This window comes from Prionailurus viverrinus, chromosome C1 (genome assembly GCF_022837055.1).
Source record: "Prionailurus viverrinus isolate Anna chromosome C1, UM_Priviv_1.0, whole genome shotgun sequence".
NCBI lineage: Eukaryota > Metazoa > Chordata > Mammalia > Carnivora > Felidae > Prionailurus > Prionailurus viverrinus.
The window spans coordinates 70,739,808-70,756,503 of record NC_062568.1 but is presented as its reverse complement, the minus strand read 5'-3'; the positions used below and the strand labels follow the sequence as shown (position 1 = coordinate 70,756,503).

The window sequence follows — 16,696 nt, the reverse complement described above, 5'->3', positions numbered from 1 at the left end:
GTTTTCTCCTGTATTAGCTAATGATTTGAAAACGTATCATTACCTTTTCTGCAGATCTTACAGACCAAGGACTGGATCTTACACAGTTTTATAGACTTCACAGGCCCAGCCCCAGTGCCTTGCACGTGGGGAATGCCTAGTAAATAGTTGTTAAATAAGTGATTGCCTTATATAATGCACTTATCCTTTAGTTACTCAGGAAACGTGATAGAAATGAGTTGGGTATGATTGGACAGAAGATAACACAGGTAGGTGGAGTTCAGGTAATCAGTTAAACTAGATAGTTTCAACTTTCTCTTCTTCAGGCCTCCTATTTTTTCTTTACACATTTGGCACTTAAAAAAATTTTTTTTTAATGTTTTTATTTATTTTTGAGACAGAAAGAAGCAGAGCATGAGCAGGGGAGGGGCAGAGAGAGAGGGAGACACAGAATCCGAAGCAGGCTCCAGGCTCTGAGCTGTCAGCACAGAGCCCGACGCGGGGCTCAAACTCACAGACCGCGAGATCATGACCTGAGCTGAAGTCGGACGCCCAAACGACTGAGCCACCCAGGCGCCCCGGCACTTTTGATATCCCAAAATACCGTATTTAGGAGGAGGAAAGGAAATCACTCTAGGTGAACCAACGTTATAAAAGCAATCCCTGAGGAAAACAAGTGGAGGAATCTGCAAAGGAGGTCATTTAGTATCCACTGAGTGCTCTCTTCTTTTCATCAATCTCCCCCTTCTCTCCCACCTGCTTACCTCATCTAGTTTCTTAAAAAAGAAGCTGGAAAATTAATTTATAAAAAGATGATTGATAAAATTAATTTGTCACCTTATCAAAAGTCTCTGGATTCTAAAGAGACAAAACATTGAGTACCGTTTATGTAAGCTAGGGGAAGGAATCTTTGGGGAGCGCTGTTTACCTGAGCACCCCTGAAATCATTGTATAGCCACTTCAGTGTGGCTTTGGTCAGTTTCTGCCGCCTTCAGTTTCTTTCTCTGTAAAAGGAGGTGGGCTGCATGAATTTAAAGCCCATAACAGCATAAAGTATCTTAGTACTCTTCTAAGGTGAGGCCAGTCTTGGCTAGTGGATGCTGTTCACTGCTGGACCCTTGACCTAACTTTTGCTCTTCTCCAAATTTGGGATCTCCTTACTCCCAGCCTCTCCGGCTGTATTTGTTTTGACCTCCAATGTAGCGCTCACATGTGGAGGATGCTGCCCTCTTTGCATCCCGGCCCCTGACTTACCCTCATAGGATTTGTTGCAACACATGTACTTTTACTTCCTTCTTCCATCATGTTTGCTAGTGTTAACCCCTTTCCCTCCTCCTAATGCACCACGAAGTAGCTGGGATATTTATCTAAAAAAACATAGATTTATGGAATTGTAAAATAGGAAAAGGGTTAGAGGTAACCCAACTCTGTCTTTTTATTATGAATAATAAATAGTAGTGTTAGGTATCATTTATTGAGCAATCACCATTTTCTAGGTTCTGGTCTAAGCACTTTGCTTACATTATTTCATATAGCAACAGCAAACTCTTTTAGATCAGTGATGAAGCACAGTTCCAGAGAACTTCAGTGACCCACCCAAAGCCACAGTTTTCTGGCATGACCGAAACTCCCTTGAAAACTGTGCAAAGAAATAATGAACCCAGAGATAATCCTTCTGGTATTTCTGTAATGTATTTCCTGCTTTTGGCTACTTTGGATTCTGCTGCTTGACTCATTGAACTTTGCCTTTTAACACTTTCCACTTCCTAATATTTTACCCTGTGGTTCAGCAGTTTTCACCAGTGATGCTGAACTTGTTCAAACATTGAAGGCACAGGGGCGCCTGGGTGGCACAGTCGGTTAAGCGTCTGACTTCAGCCAGGTCACGATCTCGCGGTCTGTGAGTTCGAGCCCCGCGTCGGGCTCTGGGCTGATGGCTCAGAGCCTGGAGCCTGTTTCCGATTCTGTGTCTCCCTCTCTCTCTGCCCCTCCCCCATTCATGCTTTGTCTCTCTCTGTCCCAAAAATAAATAAACGTTGAAAAAAAAAATTAAAAAAAAAACAAGAACATTGAAGGCATAGCACCATATGCCTGCCTAAAGTAATATTCCTCTTGATCTGATTTCTAGGAACCCATGACATTGTTAAAATCTTCTTAGTGTTAATGGATGTGGAAACAGCCTGCAACTTGGTGCTCCTCTTCTTTTCCCACTCCTGCACCTGGGTTTGTGAATGCTACTGGGAAAATGAACGCAGTCATGCAAATTGGAGGTCCATACAAACTCACATTCTCCAGTTTTTGCCATGAGGCAAGTTCTTTTACCCGTTTTTAGACCACATCTTTCCCCATTTCCTGCCATAGTTTTACCAAACTTCAGCATCTTCTTTGAGCCTTTTACCCGACCTGTGCATTTCTTTATCAGATGATTGTTGGTGGTTAGGGGCAAACTAAACTGTTGGAAGGATCTGAAAGTAGATAAAAACACAAGCACAACAGATGTTTGTTTCTTGATCGTATCATAGTCTTGATCCGTGAATGGCTTTCCTCCACTTGATTGTTTAGACACCACACCCTGGAATCTTTCGTTGTGTGACTGCCATTCCTTAGGGCTTTGTTTTCAACTGTATCCATTTAGTGGAAGGAGAAAGAGAAGAAGCATATCCACTTTCTAAACGCTTAGTCTCGTAATGAATATGTCACTTCACCTCACATACCATTGGCCAGAAATCAGGTGCACGGTCACACCAGCAAAGGGAGATTGGCAAATGTAGTCTAGCTGGGAGCAGAAGAGATTGTGGGCTTTTTGTGAAGTAATCTGTTTCCTTCACAGTGCTTTGTATCCTATTATACTGAGAAAGCAGAGATATCATGTCATCTCATAATATTTCAGTCTCTCTTCCACATCTTCCCTGTAACTGAATCCATCGACTCCATCATTAACTACCAAGTCAGAGGTAGAGTTATTCAAAGTGGGTTCTTTCGCCAATACTCAGATCACCTGTCCCTTTCACTACCTTCCTCTATAAAATTTGTCTCTGTTCATCTATATTTTAAATATTTACAAGATGGGGCGCCTGGGTGGCTCAGTCAGTTGGGCGTCCGACTTCGGCTCAGGTCATGATCTCGCGGTCTGTGGGTTTGAGCCCCGCGTCGGGCTCTGTGCTGACAGCTCAGAGCCTGGAAACTGCTTTGGATTCTGTGTTTTTCTTTCTCTCTTTGCCCCTCCCCCACTGATGCTCTGTCTGTCTGTCTGTCTCTCTCTCTGTCAAAAATAAACATTAAAAATTTTTTTAAATATTCTTGTAAGAATACTCAAGATTCTCCCATCACAAAAACAATTAAGACTAAAACCCAAACTTCCTTTACTCTGTACTCCCCTCTAGCTACGTGCTCATTTTCTCTTTCAAGCTGTTTTTCCCAACACTATTTTGTATGTGCTGTTTTTCTATCTCTTCACCTTCCATTCACTCCACAGCTGTTGGAAGTTTGGCTTCTACCTTAGATGAATCTGCTATTGTATGATTATTGGTGTCCCTCTTACTAGCAGGTCAACGGGACCTCATTACTTGAAATGTCTGTGATTCTGCTCATTCTCTCCTTTGTGAAGTTGAATTTTGTCTAGGCCAGTGTGACAACTTGTTTTTCTTTTGGACGTCTCCTTGTTGATCTCTTTCCAGGTTCTTCCCCTTGACATTGGAGTTTCTAGGGCCTGTCCTCACTTGTAGAAGCTCCCGGAACCACCACATTCATCCATATCCCTGATTTTAGTAATTCTTTAATCAACATCTCCAGCCAAACCTCTTCCCTAGATTTAGACTCTAGACATTTCCACTTGGATGCCGCACGGTCAAGCTAGGACTCATCATCTCCCCCCACCTTCATCCTAATGCTGTTTCTCCTCTCATTGAAGAGTACCGCCATCCCTTCCCCCCTCCATATCATCCATTCATTTGTTAAATGTACCCCTCACCTACCACATGCCAGGCATTTTCCCACAAGTTGAGATTACAGTGGCGTACAAAACAGGTACGATCTCTGCTTTGTAGAGTTTCATTTTAGGGTGGGGAGAAGAAGATAATAACGATTAAATATAGAAGAGACGTATGAGATGATGAGAGCTATGTGATTATTTTGAATTTGGATGGCTTGGGAAGGCCTCTCTGAGGAGCTGACATTTGAGCTGGCTCCTGAATGACCAGAAGGAGTTAGCCGTGCAAAGATGAGGCACAGAGCATGCCAGGCTGAGAAGACAGCTGGTGCCCAAACTCTAATTGGATTCTTGATGAATCTGATGGCAGAAGAAGGTAAATAAACCTGAACTGTAATGGGTGAGAGTGAGAGGCGCCCATACAAGTTACCTGTGGCTACTTTTACAAATTATAGCAAATTCATTGGCTAAAAACAACAGAAAATAGATTCTCAGGAGGCTGGAAGTTCAGAATCAGTATCGCCAGTCTGAAATCAGAGTGTTGGCAGGTTGTGCTCTCTTCCAAGGTTCCAGGGGACAGTCTGTTCTTTTCCTCCGGGACGGTGGCTGTGGCATTCATTCGCTTGTGGCTGTATCACTGCAATCTCTGTTTCTAGGGTCACATTGCATTCTCTTCTCCCATGTACCTCACATTTCCCTTTGCTTCCCTCTCTCTCTCTCTCTCTCTCTCTCTCTCTCTCTCTCTCTCTTTTAAATAATGTTTATTTATTTTTGAGAGGGAAAGACAGAGACAGAGTGCGAGCAGGGCAGTGGCAGAGAGAGAGGGATACACAGAATCTGAAGCAGGCTCCAGGTTCCGAGCCCAATGCAGGGCTCGAACCCACTGAGTGCGAGCGTTGGAGGCTTAACCAGCTGAGCCACCCAAGTGCTCCCCCTTTGGTATCCTCTTATAAAGGTATATATGTCTGCATTTGGGATCTACCCTAATAATTCAGGATAATTTCACTATCTCAAGATCCTTTGTTGTTATTATTTTTTAAAATTTTTTATTTAAGAAGTAACACAGACTTAGTTTAGAGAAATTGGAAAATAACTAAAAATTACAAAGGAAAAAATATAAATCTCTGCCATTCCACAATTCAGAGATAAATACTCACTAGTAACATTTTTTTTTTTTTTTAGTTTTGCCTTTTTAACTTCCAAGACACTTAAAAAAAAAAAAATATGAAATTTATTGTCAGATTGGTTTCCATACAACATCCAGTGCTCATCCCAACAGGTGCCCTCCTCAATGCCCATCACCCACTTTCCCCTCCCTCCCACCCTCACTAGTAATATTTTATAGTATTTTCTTATACACACACAATGGGTTATGGTTTGTGTATAATTTTGTAGCCTGCTTAAGAATTTGTTATGAAAAATTTCAAGCATATTTTGAGACATATTTAGAGATAAAAATAGTAAGATGAACTCCCACATATGCATCACCTTGATTAAATATCAAAAATTTGCTACCTTTGTTTCGTCCTATCCTGCTTGTTTTTCTTTTCCTTTGCCATAGGACTCCAACACAAATCCTAAATATCATGTTATTTTTACCCTCATTGAGGTCACTATGCATCTCTAACTATATGGATATTTTCTTACTACTACTCACAATGCCATTATTATAGCTAATGCAATTCACAGTAATCCTTCAATATCTAAAACTGATTCAAATAGAGATTTCCCTCATTAGTCTGTTTTTTTACATGTAATGTTTGGGGAAACAGTTAATCTATAAAATAATTATTTTACCTGTATAATGTTTGAGTCTTTCATTTGGTCACATTTGTAGTCTTTTTTGTTGTGGTTGTTGTATAAGATAACACTCCTAGGTTCCAGGGTCTGAGATATGGGTAGGTTTTGGGCACCACTATTCAACCTCCCATAGTATCCAAAGAGTATCTTTATTTTTTATTTATTTTTTATTTATTTATTTTTTTTCTGAAATTTATTGAAAAATTGGTTTCCATACAACACCCAGTGCTCATCCCAAAAGGTGCCCTCCTCAATACCCATCACCCACCCTCTCCTCCCTCCCACCCCCCATCAACCCTCAGTTTGTTCTCAGTTTTTAACAGTCTCTTGTGCCAAAGAGTATCTTTAAAAAGTAACCAAGGGTCAGGTCTCATAGGGCTTTAGAAGCCAGGATAAGACATTTAGATTTTATTCTGTGGTGAGATAGGTCATTGAAAGGTTATGTGCTGATAAATGAAATAATGTGGTTTTGCTATAAAGCACTGTCTGTCAACTTCCCCCCCCCCAATTATATCTCTCCAAGAAGAAAAAATAAATTGAAATTAATTAACTAAAAATTTAAATAAATTGCTCCCTAGCAAGAGAGTATTCCATAATATTAAGGAATAAGAATTTGTTGGAAGGTGCCTGGATGGCTCAATCGGTTAAGTGTCCAACTCTTGATTTAGGCTCAGGTCATGATCTCACAGTTAATGGGATCGAGCCCTGAGTTGGGCCCTCAGCTGACAGCATGGAGCCTGCTTAGGATTCTTCTGGGTAGAGCTGAGCTTTGGAGGACCACAAATCACTGTAATGTGAGATTTTTTTTTTTTTTAAATTTTCATTCCCAAGACCAGTTTTGTCCCTTTGTGGGTGTTTTTGCTCCCATTGAGAATGCATGTTATTGAAGACTGTTCAGACAGCTAAAGGTAGGTAGACTGGATTGTGGTAGGTGGGGGAGGAGAGGATGGAAGAAGGACTCTAGGTAGGAGTGAATTTTGGTTGTCCAACTGAGAAATTATAGTTGTATGGTCTTTTAGCATTCCTGGACCCAGTTTCAGTTTGTGTGTAGAGGTTTCTTCCAACACAATACCAGGCAATTCTATCACTATCTACCTGGAGATAGCATCAGATTCCATGGGTTAAGGGCTGGGCATACAAGACTGCCCTCCGTGCCTCATTTCAGTACCACTTGTAAATCCCACGCTGTTAACTGTGCTTCTGACCGACTGGCTAAAGAGTGGAGGTTCTAACGACCTCCCTGTTAGGTGTGATTAATTTGCTAGAGTGGCTCACAGGTCATATGAATGACCAAATACATATATATTATAAATTATTGTATTGCAAATGGACAAGCATCGTGTTAAAGATGGAAAGAAGTGAATGGATTTAGGATTTGTTTTCGAGATAGAGTTAGTTGACTGAACTTGCTGATAGATAATTATCTAGAGACAGGAGACAAGAATCTGGACAAAGGCTTACATTTTTTACTTGTGCACCTGGGCCATAAACTGGGAAGGGACGATTTGGGAGAGAAGAAAGCTTGATGGAAGATACAAAGTATTCTGTTTTGGCTGTGTTTAGTGTGAGGCACTTATTAGACATTCCTTTGGAGGTGTAAGTTAGACAATTGGATAAATGGAGTTTGGATAAATGGAAGGGTTTTGGCCGAAGATACAGAGTTAGGAGTTATTTGCATATAGTTTGTATCAGATACTTGATGGAATTACCTATTAGGAATGTATAGTTAGAGAGAGGAGCCATTGGAGTCCTATGTTATTTAGAAGAGAAGGAGTTGCCAATGGGGTAGGAGGGAAACCAGGAGAGTGTGGTGTCCCTGGCGTTAAGAGTTTAAATTATTTTTATAAGGCAATGTTTCTACTATGTCAGAGAGATCGCGTTTAGTCAAATTAGGTCATTTGTGATTTTGACCATTTGACATATAGTTTAAGTAGAGAGGCTGGGACAGAAACTCATTGAATTGTGTTGTGGAAGCAGAGTGCTTACAGACAACTCTTCCAAAAATTTCTGTTGCGAAGAGAAGCAGAGGAATGGAAAAGTTCTTTGAAGGAGATATTGGTTAGGGGAAGATTTCTTAGGACCAGAGAGTTGAAATAGAGACGAAATGATGGAATGATGAAGTAGAGAGGAAAAACTGATGAAGGCAGGAGAAAGTGATGGTTAATTGTTGGAGTGCAATGCTTGAAGAACCAGGAAGGGAGGAGATCCAAGGCACAAATGTAGAGGTTGGTCCTTACTAGGAACAGAGTCATTTCATTTATAGTAAAAGAATGCGGAAAGAATGGGTACAGAGGCTGATATGTCATGGTTTAGGTAGTGGGAAATTCTTTGTTAATCACTTCTACTTTCCCAAGGGAGTGTGATGATGTTGGAGAAGGGAGGGGTAAGATGGATTTTGGAAAAAAAGGAGAATTGAAATAGCTATATTGAAACATCCTGGGGAAATATAATAGGATTACTGGTCAATGTGGATTGCCCATTAGAGATTTACAGCTGCGATTTTTTTTTTCCAGTCATGAATTTAAATTGAGGCTAGTTGTGGTTGTGTTTTTCTCTAGGCAGTTTCTTTAGCTGTTAGATGGGGGTGTAGAACAGGCAAATAGTTGCGTTTAACCAACTTGGGGATTTGCCAGGCAAGAATCAGAAAGAGAGGAACAAGTACTTGTAAGGGAGAGGTTACAGTCAAGGACCTTGACCCAAAGCTGGACTGAAAGGGAAGTGAGGGTGTAACTGATAGTGGAAAAAACTGAAGGGACCATGGACTGGAAAGCCAGATAATGCCAGGAAGATGTTGGAGTGGAAATAGAGGAGTAGATGAGCTGGAGAAAGAGAAGGTAGCGTTCACAGTGTGGGATTCTTGAAGCTGACATCTCAGAGCTGTTGCAGGTAATCATGATGCCAAAACCAGAGGTTATGGCAGTGTGAGTGGGTGGCTGAGGCAGGGTCAAAGAGAAGATCATCAGAGATGCAGCGATGTAGAAACTAGGGCTTCATGTAGATGTAGAGGACAGCAAGAATGAGCACAGGCATGTTTGGAAAGGAAACAGCCAGGTACTAAGGTCAGGGAATAAAGGGAAACTGCAGTAGATAGGTAAGTGATAGCAAGGGATAATGAGTGGTAAAGTCTCAGGACATGAACTTCAAAACTGATAAGATTTGAAAGAGGATAGAGAAGTTGGAAGGTGACTTGGAGAGACACTTAATCCATCTTCAGGCTGGGGGATTTTTGTGATAGGATCAGAGGTGTTACTCAAAGTATTTACAACTTTAATGGAATGGGTCTAACATTTGCAAGCCTTTGGTCTGGAGCAGCCCCATGGGGGGCTTTGGTGAAGACAGACATTAACTTAAATTGTGTAATCATTGCAAGGTCCCAGGGGAGGGGCAGTTATTACCCAGTTCAGAGATGTTTTGGTATTTTAGCCATGGGTGCAGCCATCCCTGTTCATAGTGGTTGAACATCAGACTTAAATGTGAGAGTATTAACAACCTCTTCTTTATGGGATGCTGGGAAAATGGTGTTAATAGGCTTCAGCCTTCAAAATTCAGGTTAAATCTTGCTTTCTGCATGCTTTTAGAACATTCAGAGAAGGAGACATTATGGACTTTGCTAAGGATAGATTTTGAGTTCTAGAGGACAGTATGGAAAGGAGGGAGGGCTGCTGACAAGGTGAGAAATGGGGCAGTCTGGACTTCTGGTAATGACCAAAGTGTAGAGGATTGTGGAGCATGCTGGGATTGGTCCCCTAGTATCTTGGGGGCAGCTGGGTGCAGACCCTGTGGCAAGGGTGAGGAAAAGCCTCCTCAGAGTATCTGTAGCTCAAGGGCATCTCCTGATACTGTGGTAGCCAATTGTAGTACAAAGGCCTCCTTGGGGCCTGAGGACTGCTGACAAATGGCTGGGAGCATCAGTCATCTCAGCCAAGATGGAGGTCTAACCCCTGGGGGAAGTGCTTTCCATTATGTGGCAGAAGCTAAGGAGTGCTGCTTCTGAGGGTAATCATCTTAGCAGTCTTTCCTCCAAAATGAATTTAGTCTTGGTGATCTCTGCTCCATTGTCACTGTCTTTGGTTTAATTTGGACCCTTAGGACTTTGTGTCAGGATATTTACATCCAGTCTCCTGATTTCCCTGCTCGCAGACTGACATCCTTTTAGTTTATCTCTAAACACTGCTCCAGGGAACTTGGAATGGGAGAATGGTCTTTTAAATTCAAATGTGATTCTGTCTATTCCTACTAGGAATGTTGTTAAGGACTAATATAACCTGTATAAATTGACAAGCACAATCTTTATAACATAGTGTACAGCCAATAAATGTGCTTAAAAGCCTTCCTTGGCAATCTGTTGCCTACTGGACAAAAGCCAAAATCCTTTGAGTGGCATATAAGATCTCTAGAGATGTACCCCTGCTTGTCCATTCAGTCTCCTCACCTCCTCACTTATGACTGCATACCATCCTGTGCTCTCGGCGTATCACATGCCCTTATTCTTGAAAATACAGTATTCATTCACACCATCATGTCTTTGCTCATGTTCACCTAGGACCCGGCGAACCTTCAACATTTGAGCTTATTATTGCTTTCTCTACAGACCTGCCCTGATGATGTTCAGTCTCATGGGCAATTACTCTGTTAGCCCCTTGTCCAAGCTTGATTTGTATCACTTGTATTTGTTTTAGAATCTTCTCTAAGCTCTGAGTTCTTAAAGATGGAAACTATAAATTATTCATCTTTATTTACTCGCAGTTTAATATAGTAGGTGCCCAACGAATGTTGGTTGAATAAATGAAAATTCAATACATACTTGAGTTTACATGTGGCCTTTCTGTTGTGAGATCTACATCATATTTTGTCTGTCCTCTTTTTCTTTACTTCATCAGTGGAGGCAAATTTTCTGCTGGAGCAGAAGATGAATTGGTGACCATGTAGTTGGCTAGGATGGGAAGCAGATGTAATCCTGTGTTCTTTTTCTTTTACCCAGTGAATGTTATTTATTTGAGTTGTCCCATGATTCTGTTCACTACTGTCATTGTTTTATGCTGAGTTGCAGTTATGGATTTTTTTAACGACACACTCAAAGGAATACAAACATCGAATAAATGTGGTTTTGTGGTTGTGTTACGTATGATTGGTCGGGCAGTTTTCAGTGCCCACTTACAACTGCACGACTGGTGTGTAGAGCCTTTTGGAACCTTGGTTAAAATGCCCAGTTCCTTTGAGGTCTCTTCAAACCTTGGTTTCCTCACCCTACATGAACTAGCTGATTAACTATACGTAACAAAGAATAAAGAGAATGTAAACCAGACATGAAGAGTAACAGCCTAGTGAGAGAAGAGTGGGAAGGACACTGTGTGAAGTATGAAATGAGGTGGTAGGAATGAGTCACTCTTTAGTGTAGGTGGGCAGGAATGGTTGGGGGATGGGAAGGGCAAAGGTGTATGGGGGGTGGAGGAGTCTGGGGGCAATAGGGGGGGATTCTGGGGGCATGGGTAAAGGTGGTTTGGGGGACACAGTAGATCATTGGGCATGGCTGGCATGCATTGAATGAATGATCAAAAAAGACCCATTTGGGCACTTAAGATGAGATGACTGACCCTTAGTCCCAGATTTGTGCTGCAAGGTTAACCAAAGTCATGGTCTATGTGTTTACATCCTGAGATCCAGGGCATCATGCTGGAAGGGATACATTCTTGAGAAATATCTTTGTTCTTTGAAAAAAATACCGACTCAGAGAGCTGACTGTTTTGATGGCATTTTATTTTATATTAGTATTTTCTCTAAGGTAGGTGGTGTTCAGGGTTTGTGATGGGGCCAGAGAGCAATTTCTCACCCTCTCTGAACTAAAAATAAATACCAAGAAATATTCTAAATAGAGGACCAAAAAAAAAAGAAAAAAAAGACCAAAACAAAACAAAAGCACTCTTGTGGGTCAGAGTTGTCCCAGTGACTTGGGTTAACTTAGGCCACAAACCTTTGATCAAGCCTTTTACAGGGAATGTTTTAAATGCATCAGCTGAACTCTGGAGATAACCGTAAGAACACTGGACTCCACATGATTAGAGCCTGATCTAAAATGAAAGAGCCACTGCCTCCCTGTGGCCTCTGTAATAGGCACCGTTGGCCTGGAGTTAGATCTGTGTTAGATGTTAGGCTTTCTAGGGTTTTATTTATTTATTTATTTTAAAGTTCTGTTTTTTTTTTTTTTTTTTGAGAGAGAGAGACAAAGCATGAATGGGGGAGGGGCAGAGAAGAGAGAGAGAGAGAGAGAGAGAGAGAGAGAGAGAGACACAGAATCCAAAGTAGGCTCTGGCTCTGAGCTATCAGCACAGAGCCCGACGCGGGGCTCAAACTCACAGACTGTGAGATCATGACCTGAGCCGAAGTTGGACACTTAACCGACTGAGTCCCCCAGGCGCCCATCTAGAGTTTTATTTTTGATAGAATACTCCACAAATAACAGTATATGTTCTGTTCGAGAGAACGTTTATTTGGGGAAGGGATGCTAGAGAGATGCCCGAAGAGGCCTGCCTACAGTGTTTTCAGGGCAGTGGTGTGATTCATTTCCCTAGTCGGTGAGTCTTAAGTGCCCTTGCTTGATCAGAGCCAAGTGTCACATAGGCTACACAGGGCTATGACCCCATGTAGATTGGCTGTTTTTGTCCTCTTCTCTAACTAGTCTTTTCTGTCACCGCAATTTGGCCTTGCTCATGTGGGAAACTATAGGTGCTCAGTAATCTTATATATTAGCAAGTGAGAGCTGTTGACCACAGATGTGTTTTTACATCTTATTTACATTATCTCAAATTCTCAGTCTAAATAGATGAGATTTTTATGGATGAGAAGCTCAGGCTCACAATCAGGCACACAGCTCTTAAGTGGCTCAATTCAGACTAGGGCTGTCTGTCTCTGATGGCCCCGACACCAACTGCCTTCAGAGAATTCAGAGAATGTTCTCCTGCCTGGTCAGTGGTAGCATTTGAATATTCCAGGGACTAGAAGGATCTCAGCCATGCACAGAGCAGTATTCCTGCATGTGGTTACTGAATTGTTATGGGATGGGGAGAGGTGGGAAAGGTTGGCGCTGCCTAGGGTGGTCTGGCCTCTCTCTGTGTCTGTGGCCTTCCTTCAGGGCCTGGCACAGTAGAGATCCTTCAGGTATGTTGTTGGCTGAAGAGATTCCACACTTACGGAATTGAACCCTGGGCCACACCGAGTTCTAGTAAGTCGGATCAGCTCTGCGGTCATTGGTTTGATTAGTTGTTGAGATTTCTGATGTTGTCTTGAACTTTAAATCCCCGAGAGATGTAATATGAAAAAAACTAAAAATTCAAGACTAGTTTAGGTGTGGTTTCACCCAGGCTTAAATAGTTACGGTGTCAGATGCTCAAGGCAAATCCATTCTGGTTAGGATGGAGTCTGTTCTTCAGAGTGAGGCAGACAATTCTGTGACGTTTTCCAGTTCTTGCTTCAAGATTCCTAATAAACTGTAAAGGCAACGTATCCTTTTACTTTCTGTGCATGAGTCTTTCACTCTAATTCATTAAAGATGAGAAAAGTTGTACAACAGGAATCACTCAAGTAATGGTCAGATGATATGGAATTTAGTCAAATGTCAGCTATCTGTTAGCATGGTGCTCTTTCAAGTTGTCTTTCTTTCTTTTTTTTTTTTTTTTTGCTTCTCTCTTCTCTCACATATACCTGCGTAATTTTTTGTCTTAATACAAGAAAAATACACGCTCATCCTAGAAAATTTTAAAATGATGCACACAAGGAAGAAAATAAAAATGAATTACAACCCTCCCGTTCAAGAATGAGAGTTTAAACATTTTCAGATATATCCTTCTAGCCTTTGTGTGTGTGCACGCACACTTGGGCTTTATTTATTTTTTTGCACGTATACTTTAAAACAGAAATACATACACAAACAGGTTCTGTTTTATCTACTTTTGTCCTCTTCATAATTAATTTTTACTTGCTCATAACCTCATCTCCATAAGGGTGTAATTAATCTAGAAATAATTAATTTGTAAGCAGTAAAGAAATTCTAGAATATTTAACTTATTTAGGCTGTCCTCTTGTTTCTAGAACTTTCTTCACTTTATTATAATTATTACCATCATAAACATGTTGCTTTTTCAAGTCGGAATCAGGTAAGGAGATGTTGATGGCAGTCATTAAGTTGGCTTGGTAAATGGCCTACACCCACTGTCTAGTCTAGATGGGGAAAATGGCAGGAGGCCCTGGAGAGCTAAAGGCCAGGGTCATGGGATCTACCAGTGTCATGAGAAAGGAAATGTACAAGCTATGTCAGTCTTTTATATGGAAACCAAAGTCCAGGGAAGTCAGGTGGCTTTGTTTATGTGAGATTGTCATAGGGGTTGGCTGCCCCAGAATACAGTCTGGAAAACACCACCGTGCTGCAGGCCGCTGCCACGCTATTGACCCAGAGGTTGGCATAAGTACACTGGGTGAGGTCAGGCCTGAAGGTTGCTACATTGATATCAGAACCTGGAGTTTTGACAGCAGTCCTATTAGAAATGCTATTTTGAGTTACTTGCCTTCTGACTGCCTCATGGTAAGGACACAGGCTCAACCTGTGGACTGAATTTTTTGGATTAACTTTAAGTTTTACTTAACATTATCTCAAAATTTATGGGTGAGAAGAGGCTGTTGAATATAAATTGCTAATGTGCTCTGCTGATTTCCATCAGCTATGTGATTTGACTGACAACAGTGTGAGCCTAGCCCGCTGGGGTCTGGTGAATTACATCTGCTCAGCCAGAGTGTTTCTTGAGCTGGAATTGAAATGCATGGCCCTTTAGTTTCCAGTGTGATGCCAACACTCAGGCAATTGACTTTTGCTCTTCAGGCTCCAGCAGGGGGAATATTATGAAATAAAATGGGGAGAGGCCAGGCATCCTCAAGATTCAAACCCATAAATATAAATAACTGTAATTAATCATATGCAGTCTCTCTTGTCTATTAAATCTATACTCGGTGGGTCAGTAAGTTTCACAGAGCTCTTTAGCTTCCTGCCTGTGGTTGGTGGCAGATATTCCGGGTGCCTTGGCTTGTTGAGCTGTGACCCAGGGTTCTTTTCCAACATGGGTCCAAAATCAGTTCAAGATATAATGAGTTGTGGGGGGAAAGAGTCACCTGCAAAAATACCCTAGCCCAACGGGGAATAGAAATATAAAAAAAGACGTGTGAGGTTGGCATTTGAGAGGCTCTCTCAGTTGACCCTCTCTGTTCTTTGTTACCAGCTTGTTAGACTGAGTGGAATCGAGCCATCTTTCAAGTGTGTAAATTCAGTAGATATTTATATTCAGTATTATCCCTGAAGTATTTGTTTTCCTATTGCAGAATACTGTTTTTGATTATGGTTTACATTTTTGACTATTGTCTCATGTGATTTGTTAACTCTTCCTTCCTTTCTCCTGATTTTGTCCTTTTTTCATACTTTATCTACTCATTATGAACATGGCTAGTGGTGTCCCTAAGAGGAAATGACTGTTTTGCTCTTATTGCCCTAAAAAGGCATCCTCTGCAGTGTCGCTAGAATTAGGCTTCCCTCCTCCCTCCCTGTAAATTCCATTGTATCATTGCACTGATTAAGACCCTCCACTGATTTTTTCTATTTGTGTCTTGTCAAAATAAACACCTTGCTAGGAGGAAAGTCATATGTGACTCAGCACACATGGCCTGCTGACCTCATTTGGAACCCATCGCCCACATCATTCACTGTGCTGCAGCCACAGCGGAGTTTCAGTTTCCAGCAGAGGTCAAGCTTGCACATGCTAAGTGTCTTTGCATGCGTGTCCCCTCTGTGCGGAAGGCCCTTCTCTCAGATCCCTGGGTGGTTGGCTCTCCCCCTCAATTACATTTTTGCTAAATCACCTCCGTGAACATTCTATCTAGAATAGATTCCTCCTACCCCAGTCACTCTCTCACCTGATATTCCATCTTCTTTTCTCTACAGCTCTTGTCAGTTTCAAAATACTCAATTTTACTCACATGTTTATTTTTTGTTTCTCCCAATCCCTGAGAATGGAGAAACCACCAGCCCCTAGAGCGCTTCAGAGGATACAGCAGGCATTCAGTCAATCCTGGTTGAATGCATGTTGGAGGAATGAATGCCCCTTTTTTCATCTTTCCTACCTGGGTAGGTCCTTCCGTGGTGCTTTCCTGAAAATTTGCCGAACGCTTGCTTTTGTGTCTTAGAGTGTACAATTTTTTTTTATGTTTTACTCACCAACAATAAATGTGCTTTTCATAAGCCAATTTCTAACAAGGAATTTTTAAGTTTTTTTAGGAGTGGCAAATAGATTCTTTTTTGGCCCATTTATCTGTAAACTTTTCTGTGAATCCAAGAGAGCACAGAAAAATGTTCTAATTGTTTCCAGAGCAGAAGCCAACAGCTTTGCCACATTTTGTTTTTTCAAGATAATGTGGATTTAATTCAGATGAGGCAGAACTGAAGTAAGAATTTTCTTTTTCTGATCTTGGACTATGTGCTTATATCTGATTGGAAATTCTTAAGCTTTATAACAGACTAGTGCAGTTTGAGTCAGTCCATACTGTGCGCAGCAAACTTCAGAAATTATCTGGTGAACAACGCTGACCTAGAACTTAGGAAAGAAGGAGGGGGAAGGGCCCTTGTATAGATAGATGGAGCCAGAATGTTGAAAATCCAAATGTTGAAATGCTTACTGAAGTTGCTCCTTTTCCTTTCTCAGAGATACTTATTGGTATTTTAAGCATAGTTTTAACTAATTCGGCTCTCATTTTTCTGACCACAGTGAAATAACAAGGTAGACGTGAGCTGGAGAGGGGCTCCTGGGTGGTTCAGTCAGTTAAGCGTTTGACTCTTAATTCCGGCTCAGGTCATGATCTCACAGTTCCCGAGATGGAGCCCCGCGTTGGGCTCTGTGCTGACAGCTCAGGGCCTGCTTGGGGTTCTCTTTCTCTCTCCCTCTCTCTCTGCCCCTC

The 16,696-nt window shown here is 41.6% G+C and overlaps 1 protein-coding gene across 3 annotated transcripts in view; it reads left to right on the top strand.

Moving 5' to 3' along the window:
* GPD2 (glycerol-3-phosphate dehydrogenase 2) overlaps nucleotides 1-16,696 on the top strand; it is a 175,762-nt gene that overhangs the window by 39,428 nt on the left and 119,638 nt on the right. The window contains exon 2 of one of the 3 annotated variants that reach the window (XM_047870768.1): nucleotides 15,377-15,869. The exons of the other annotated variants lie outside the window; for them this stretch is intronic. The gene's annotated coding sequence lies outside the window, so the exon portion shown is untranslated. The remainder of the gene's footprint in view (nucleotides 1-15,376; nucleotides 15,870-16,696) is intronic. 3 annotated transcript variants of the gene reach the window in all.